The sequence below is a fragment of the Lactuca sativa genome, chromosome 4 (assembly GCF_002870075.4).
Source record: "Lactuca sativa cultivar Salinas chromosome 4, Lsat_Salinas_v11, whole genome shotgun sequence".
NCBI lineage: Eukaryota > Viridiplantae > Streptophyta > Magnoliopsida > Asterales > Asteraceae > Lactuca > Lactuca sativa.
The window spans coordinates 320,153,518-320,162,592 of NC_056626.2; positions in this window are offsets into that span (position 1 = coordinate 320,153,518).

Sequence of the window (9,075 nt, forward strand, 5' to 3'; positions counted from 1 at the left end):
TTCAAATGATCTTCCTAATGTCCAGGGGGCGGGTCCATTTCTTCAACATGATCAAGGTTCATCGTTCCAAGGGGAGAGTCTATCCTCACAATCTTGAAGCTCCTTTGAAGATTCAATCGAAGGAGGTGATACCAATCCAGATACTGAACAGGGGTCATCCTTCGAGGGGGAGAATGCCAACGTCAATGATGATGAGATTTTGTCAGAATTGGAAGACGAAGTTAATGCAGAATTGGATCCCACTTGTGATCCAAGTTACCCACCGCTTATCAAATGGACCAAAGATCATCCCCAAAGTCAAACTATTGGGGAATCTTCAGAAAAGGTGTTAACTCGATCTCAAATCAAAGCGAAACAAGTTGCACTCCTTTCACAAGTAGAGTTTTGCATGTTCAACTAGTTTGTTTCAAAAGTTGAACCGAAGACCGTTAATTATGCCCTTGATCATTCATATTGGCTTCAAGCTATGCAAGATGAGTTAAATGAGTTTGAAAGAAACAAAGTATGGTGACTTATTCCAACTCCAAAGGATGCCTCGGTTGTCGGTCTCAAATAGGTATTCAGAAACAAGATGGATAAGGAGGGAAATGTCATTCGCAACAAAGCTCGGTTGGTTGTCAAAGGCTACTGTCAGGAAGAAGGCATCGATTATGAAGAGACTTTCGCTCTTGTTGCAATATTAGAGTCTATTCGTATCTTTCTTGCCTATGCTACACACAAGAACTTTGAAGTCTATCAGATGGACGTCAAATGTGCCTTTCTCAATGGGGAACTTGAAGAGATTGTATATGTTGAGCAACCGCCAGGTTTCGTGAACGAGAAGCATCTAGATCATTTTATGTCCTTGAAAAAGTGGTATATGGCCTAAAACAGGCTCCCAGAGCATGGTATGAAACTCTAACTCGATTCTTAAAAGTGTCCAAATTCAAACAAGGTTCGGTTGACCCAACCTTCTTTCGCAAGACAGAAGGTAACCACCTTATGATAGTCCAAATTTATGTTGATGACATCATCTTTGGCTCCACGAATCCTACCTTAGCGCTGAATTCAGGAAGTTGATGGAAACTAAATTTGAGATGAGCTCAATGGGTCCAATTAACTTTTTCTTTGGCTTAAACATTAGACAGGGACCCGAAGGCATTTTTTTTTAATCAAGAACCATACACCAAGACACTATTGGCTAAGTTTGGGATGACGGGAGACTCCAAAGTGAAAGTGCCAATGGCCTTTGCGACAAATCTTACACCCTCATTAGAAAAGCCAGCTGCTGATGTGATGCTCTATCGTCAAATGATTGGGTCTCTGATGTATCTCACAGCCAGTAGACCTGACATCATGTTTTCAGTCTGTTACTGTGCACGATTCCAAGCTAACCCCCATGATCCTCATCTGCAAGCAGTGAAAAACATCTTTCGCTATCTGAAGTGAACCTCCTCTCTCGGTCTGAGGTATCCAGCCAACTCAGGATTCTTTGTTCAAGCATTCTCAAACGTTGACTTAGGTGGCTGTGGATTAGATCGTAAGAGCACCACTGGAGGATGCCAATTTCTAGATGGTAAATTGGTTAGCTGGCAATCGAAGAAACAAACTTGTGTCTCTCTCTCCACTGCAGAAGCTGAATACATTGCTGCAACATCATGCACATCTCAAGTCGTATGGATACAAAGTCAGCTTAGGGATTATGCGCTAAACATGAAGAAAATCCCACTGTATTGTGACTCTGAAAGCGCAATTAGGATTTTTCACAACCTAGTGCACCACTCAAAGACTAAACATATAGCAATGAGGTATCACTTTATCAAGGATCACGTTGAAGATGGTAACGTAGAAATTCACTTCGTAAGAACTACCGATCAACTGGCAGATATATTCAGCAAGGCTTTACCTGAAGCGAGCTTCAATAAGATTCTACAAGGCACTGGAATGATGGAAGCAGAATCCATACCAATATCGCCTTCGCTTCAATAAAGGTAAGAAGTGAAATAGAGCGAACCGAAATGAACCGAACGTTCGGTCTATTTCGGGTGAGGTTCGACCATGAACCGAAATGAACCGAACGTTCGGTCTATTTCGGGTTCGGTCCTTCTGAACTCGTTCACTTCTTTTTCTTATTAAGGCATTTTGACTGTATTCCTTTGTACAATTTTTTAAATACTTCTTTTTATATTCATAAAATCCAAAAATATTTTTCTCTTTCGTTCAATTGATCAATTCTCACAAAATACAAAAATATTTTTTTATTTTTTTATTTTTTATCTATTGTTTTTCTTTTTATAAGTGTACTTCTCAATGGTGAAGCTAAAGTAGGTAATTTTTTTTAATTAGTTAGGCGTCCCAAGAAGCATGTTGTTGTATGTTGACTAAAGCCTCAAAAGATTTTGAGTGAAGCCTTAATAACATGATATATACAAATCATGTTTTCCCAAACTAGGCTGTAATATTCACTCTAATCCTGAGCTACTCACATTGAGTTTATACTTTTCTGCTTAGTCATTCTTTTTCTCTATAGCAGAGGTACATTCGATTCTTTTACCATCTCCATCATTTTTCTCCATTATACTTCGTTTCACCAATATAACCCTTGAGACTCTCAGTATTTACCACTGAGGTTTATGGTTATACAAAATCTGCCTTAATGATCTTAGTTTCGTGCCACTATGTACTAAGTGAAACCCACAATTCAACACCACTAATGAATTGACGGTGAATTCTCATATTCAAGATCTTACTTGTTACCTGATGAAATCTCTTTTTATTTTTGAGTGATCTTTTATGAATTTGTCTGAAACCAAGGCTTTTCTTTCCCTAAAGATCCAGTTTATTTTTGTTTTTGAGATTTCTAAAATTTCTTTTGTCACTATAAAATATCCTACCTACTTGTTCAACAGATCACATTGATCTCACAAGTACTTCATTCAGTTTTGGTCTTATGTCAAGTATCAAAATTATGAATTGAAGTGAAAGCCACCATTTATAACCTTCAAAAAGATGTCTTTCAATACTTCTTAACAAGTTATTGATCGTTATTTAATGGGAAACCAAACAAGCACTCTAATGTATCTCTTGGCTTTGAAGGAAGCGATTCGTGCCCATAATCAATTTTTTTATGTCTCTTTAAGACATCACAAATTATCACAAAAAGTTTGCTTTATTTCCTTATCTTTTACACTCTATGCACGAAAATTTTTAATTTTCCAAACTTTGGTTCTTTTAAGGCTGTTCAATAAAGCACATCAGGGAATGGCGATTCAAATGGATTTTGGGGTGATGGTTGGGATAAAGTGAAACCTGACTCATCGGTTATCTAATCGTTTTGGCAATTTAAAAAAGCGAATTTTATGGAACGGCGAGCAAAAAGGAAACGTCCTTTCTCTTTCCTACGTCATCATCGGTATGCCAACTGTTCATCTGTCAAGTCAGGCGCTATTTTTGAAATAATTCAAGATCTCAGCCGGATTTTTCTCTCTCCTCCTTGTACGTATAAAATGAATTAGAACGGTAATCTTTACCCTTTTATTACTTACAAAAACACTCTCAAATAACAAAGGCGATTTCTCTTACTGTTCATCGTCTTCTCCAAGCTTCTAAATGGCAGACTCTTCGTCCGTTCATGATACTTCTGTTCGTCAACCACTTCTCACAATCAAACCTCAACAAAAAATGATCATTGATCTCACTCCTTTTATCTATGAACCCTACATGCTATATGTGGTTGAGTGTCTCAAATACTCCCCTCTCGTCGAAGCTCTGACCAAATTTGAAGTCGTACCAATGTCCTACCTTTCACTTGTCTACTCCACTGCTTACTACGACAAGGTTCATGAAAGGATTCACATTGAAATCCACAATGAGCAGACCTACATCTCCAAGCACCGCTTCTATGCCCTAATTGGTCTTTCTCAAGAACAAACTCTAGTAAACCTTGAATCCATCACTACTGGTCAACTATTTTCTATGATTTATCAGATGGGGTATATTGAAATCCTCACCACAATAACCAAGTTCAAGAAGTCCTACCTTCCTCCTCAATGGAATGGACTTTTCACTTTGTTGTTCAAAGGACCCTCTAAACGCAGCGCCGACTCAGATGGGGCGAGCAAGTCTTTTATGATTGTGCTATATGGACTGTACCATGGGATAAATTTGGATTATGGAACTATTATCTAGCACCAACTGGTACAAAGCTTGGTCTCTTCATCCAGGCACTCATAGATTTCTTGTGGGTGATTTTGTTCAATAATCACTAACTGGGCAATGGATCGTCTTCACGTTCCAATCATGGCGGATTCTCTTCTCTCCTCCATCGCTACTTTTCACACAACCAAGATCATCGTCACAGATCCTACCAAGTACTCCTTCATTGGATGTGTTTCTGAAACTATGCTCGCTCATGTCTCTGCAGCGAGTAATGTTTTGCAACAATACAGGAATATTCCGTCTTCGGGTCCGAGGGATCTTACGCTAGCCATGGTTCGCTCCATTGAAGAGGCTGACAAGCCAGCGAAAAGGAGCAAGAAAACTGAAACCCAGAAGGAGGTACAGGTTTCCAAACCAACCAAGGGGCAAACCCCTAAGAAGTGAAAGTCTGACAAGGCTGCTCCATCATAGCCTCAACCAAAGAAGCAGAAGAAGCCTGCTAGGAAGCTTATACTCCAATCTTTCAGTGATTCAGATTCAGAGTATGTTCCTCCCAAACATAAGTTTTCTCCTCCATCAGAATCTGAGAGCAAAAGCTCTGATGATGAGGCTTCGGGCTGAGGAGATACTCCGCCTCGCTCCCCCTAGAAGTTTCAGTTCGCTCTCCACCTCCTTCTCCTCCACCTGTTACAATCCCAGTATCCATTCCTCCAGTTTTCCCCATCCCCACTACTCAACCATCCACCACTATTCCCATCCCTACTCCTATATTCACAGACACTACTACCACCACTACCACAGGGGCTCATTCTACAGCTCCCACTCTACCCGTTACAACCGAACCACCAGGAACAACCGAACCACCAAAAATAACCGAACCACCAAAAATAACCGAACCTCCAACCACTACCAAACCCTTATCCCCTACTCCATATACAAAAACCATCCCTATTCTAGGCGGTGAGGACTTGGAATTTGATTCCACTTATTTTAGTCCTTACCGTGTCCATTGTGATGAAGATGATGATGACCATGTTACCAAGCATCATCTCAAAGCAGTAAACAACAAACTAGATCAATTTCTTTCCTACTCTTCATCTGGTGCTTACTCTGAAGCTGAATTAAAGGCTTTGTTCCCATCTGTTGTTCAAGAACACAGTGCCTCGCTCTCTGCTGCAGCTAAGGCTATTGAAGCCTCTACTTCTCAATGTCAGCAAGCCTCCCTTGCTGTTGAGGCATCCACCAAGGAGTGCAAGGATGCGACTGCAAAAGTTGATAAACTAGTTTCTAAGGCTCACCTTTTTCTAGATTCTTTGCAGGCGGCTGCTAAGAAGAATGCTCAAACTGTCAACGCTTCGGTGGATAACCTTCAATGGTCTCTTCAATCATAAAGATCCAACCTTGAAGCTGCACGCTAAGCGATCGAAGCTGCCAACGAATCTCTGCATGATAATGTTAATGATCGCCTGACTCAACTTGAGGCAGAATTAGCTGTAGAGAATCGTATCATGGATGAGCTTGACAGGAGAACCTCTTAGCTGAAGATGCAAAATTACAAGCTTCGTACTGCAATTGCTGAGCTCAATGACCTGAAGTCTGAAAGGGAGGTTATTCGAAGCTCTGCTGCTGATGTTCATTCCATCCTCCTTCATCTCCTTGAAGCGCATGATCCCATCATCACCATTACTATCAGACGACACTTGCCTGACAAGCTCAGGCCAGCATTGGACATCCTTAGTCGTATTGAGGGTGTTCCGGTGACTGGTGTCCAGCCAAAAACAAGGGGGAAAGAAGGCAACAACTCAACCTCCTCCTGCACCGAAACCATCTAATGAACCAAAGGGTAATGAAGCTTCTGTCAGTAATAAGGAGAAGAAGAAGAAGAAGATTGGGGAGGATGACACGGATAATGAAGATGATGTCTATGCTGAGAATCCGAAAAAGCCTTTGCTGAAGGAAAAGTCCTCCAATAAAGAGCTAGCAAAAAAGTTCAAGAAACAACAGGCTGAGCTTGAGCAAAAGCGAAAGGAGATGGAGCTCCTAGAAAAGAAGAAGTCCATTTTTCCTGACTGGACTATAGATTTGCTTCAAAGGTGTGCCATTGATGATCCTAGCTTACTTTGGCTTGAGCCTGTGATGTCATTTGGGCTCGATAACTCCAAGGATGCACAGTTTAACATGTCGATCACGCGAAAGGCATTCATTTTGCACTGCTTTAATTCAACTGTTACCATTCCTTCTCCAGACCCGAAGCTAGATAAGGATCTGTTGGAGTTCTACTTAGAGTTTGCTCAACCCCAGTACTTGACCTGGAGTTCGAAGAAAATTACAGTTGTCAAGGTTTTGAAGCCCTATTCAGTGGGGAAGTTTTTTAACATTAAATTCAAAGTGACTCGAGGCACCGAAGGCTCAGTTCACAACTTTACCCTTGCTGATCTACCGAACGTCAATCCCCACGACTGGATACTCCTCAACAATATATTATTGTGAAATCCACAGGAGTACCAGCCAATAATTGACCATGTAAAGTGAATGCTTGTGTGCTACATTCACGAGGTAGCGAAGATGGACCAAGAGATTGCTTCTGCAATTCACAAGCGAACCACGATCAAGACTATGGGCAAAGCAGGCAATGCCAATACAATGGTCAAGGGCTAGATTGATTCGAAGTACCACACTGTAATGTTCATCAGAGGCGAAGGTCAGAAATGCCTGTTCGCTCTTGTTGACAAACACCTCTTCTCAACTATTTGCTTGGAGCATATCTTGGAGATTATTTAGAGGTGTGATCAGAATAGTGTAGCTGACAAGAAGTTGTTCACTGATATGCTTAGGTGGTATATCCAGTTTCGGCAGACACTTCTTGCAACAATCCCTCGGCTGTTCAAGGTGATAAAGACAGTGAAGGCAACACAGAAGAAATAATCACTCGCCTCATTTGACGCAAAGGGGGAGATTGTTGGGATTATTATGTTGCGTCATGGGCTCGGTTCTTAGCTCAGTTTTGATTGTCGGTATTGGGCCTGTCCAACCGTGCATGTTTTGTTCTAGGGTTTCATATATAAGCTGCATGCATGTAGTCTTTGTAGTTAACGCTTTAATTATTTTCTCATTGAGTTTTGTAAAACCCTAGCACGCCTCTACGGTGGAAGTTCTTTATCGAGCTCTGCTGAGGCGTGACTTTATTGGAATCATAAGCACATATTTGATTCTATTATGTGTTCATATTCTTATTGTATTTGTCTTGTTTCATTTTCATATTCTTACCTGTGAAAGATCTAATCGATCTAGAGATTTAATTCTCATCATCCAACGCTTCTGATAATTAGTAGATCAGCTCGGAGCCCAAAATATCTTGGATAGAATGAAAATATGAATGTTGGTTTGTAGGATAATTTAGGGTCGTAAGGATTTTAATCGGATTAGATTGCGAAGTGGAGCCATATTGGTTTTGATTTAGAATGGTTTTGTATGTCGGGAAGTCAGATAACGTATTGGATTCCTGGTTTTGATCTCAGTTTGGGTTGTGAAGTTGAGCCTTTGTAGGAACATGTTTGATTGGTTCTATCATTTTGAGAGCCCAACATTGTTCATTTTTTTCAATTTTAAGTATAGCGGTTGGATACTCGTTGGTATAGGGAAAACGTTGAGGTTCATTCTTCGTTCAGGCTTGTGATATCTGCTATTTGGGTTCGGTAACAGTAAGGGTGGGCGGTCATCAGAGCGAGTTGACTTCCTAGTCACTTTTGGGATTCATGGAGTTCAACTAGGATCATTTAGTTCGGTAAAGGTGATAGTAAGGAATGATTTTGAGGATGGAATCTAATTTAAGTGGGGGAGAGTTGTAACACCCTATTCGGGATCATACTGTGATTCAGGTTCGTGGGTTGTAAGTCGATTTTATAAAGGATTTAGGCCTTAAGGAGGCGATGTTTAGACCTTTTGGAAGGAGGAATGATGTTTATGAGATCTAAACCTTTGAATTGTGTTTTGGAGTCAAAGGGTAAAACTGGAAAAGTCATAAGTTGGGTTCTTGCATGAAATATTGATTTTTGTTTGAGAATTTTTTAGTCTGAGATATTTAGATAGTATTTTAGAGCTCTTCAATAGCTTTCCGTGGATATAAAATTCGTCAAAGACAGAGTTGGAACAAACCTATTCCATTCTCAACCTCCACCTCTCCAACACCCTCTCTTGTATTTGAACTAAGGGAATTTTGGGTAATTAGATTTATAGTTTGAGATTTGGGTTGTTGTTAATTATATAAGTGACCGGTAGTGATAGCTTTTAGAGCAGTGATTGGTGCAACTATTCTTTCAGACTGTGAGGTGAGTTTTCTCACTACTTCTATGGATCGAAGGCACCATATTTCGGCCCATTACTTGTTACGTGGAGTGTTATTGGTCTCTGTGATGCTTGCATGAAGGACCAGAATTTGGCCCCTGACAATCGTACTGGCCCTTGCCAATTGTATGAAAGACCAGGATCTGGCCCCTCGCAGTTGTATGAAAGACTAGGATGTGGCCCATTTCTTTTGTATGTAAGACCGGGATTTGGCCGTCGACATTGAAAGGAAAGACCACAGGGGTTGTTCATTACACTTGTATGTTTCAGTATGTGGTATTTTGGAGAACTCACTAAGATTTGTGCTTACGGTTTCCTATTTATGGTTTCAGGTACTTTCAGTTCGAAAGGGAAGGGCCCAACGTGACTGCACAACATCCCCCAGACTTTTCTGCATTAGCAACTAATGATATTACTCTGATGTTTAAATGATACATTCACGTTGATCAGTTTTGGAACAACTTGTTTGTATGATTTATTGTTTTAAAAATGAAATTTTTACCTTGGATTTTTGGGACGTTAAATATTTCATTAAAACATAAGTCTTACAAACCATTATATTACATTTATTTTTAAAGAGGGTTCTAGTGGAAG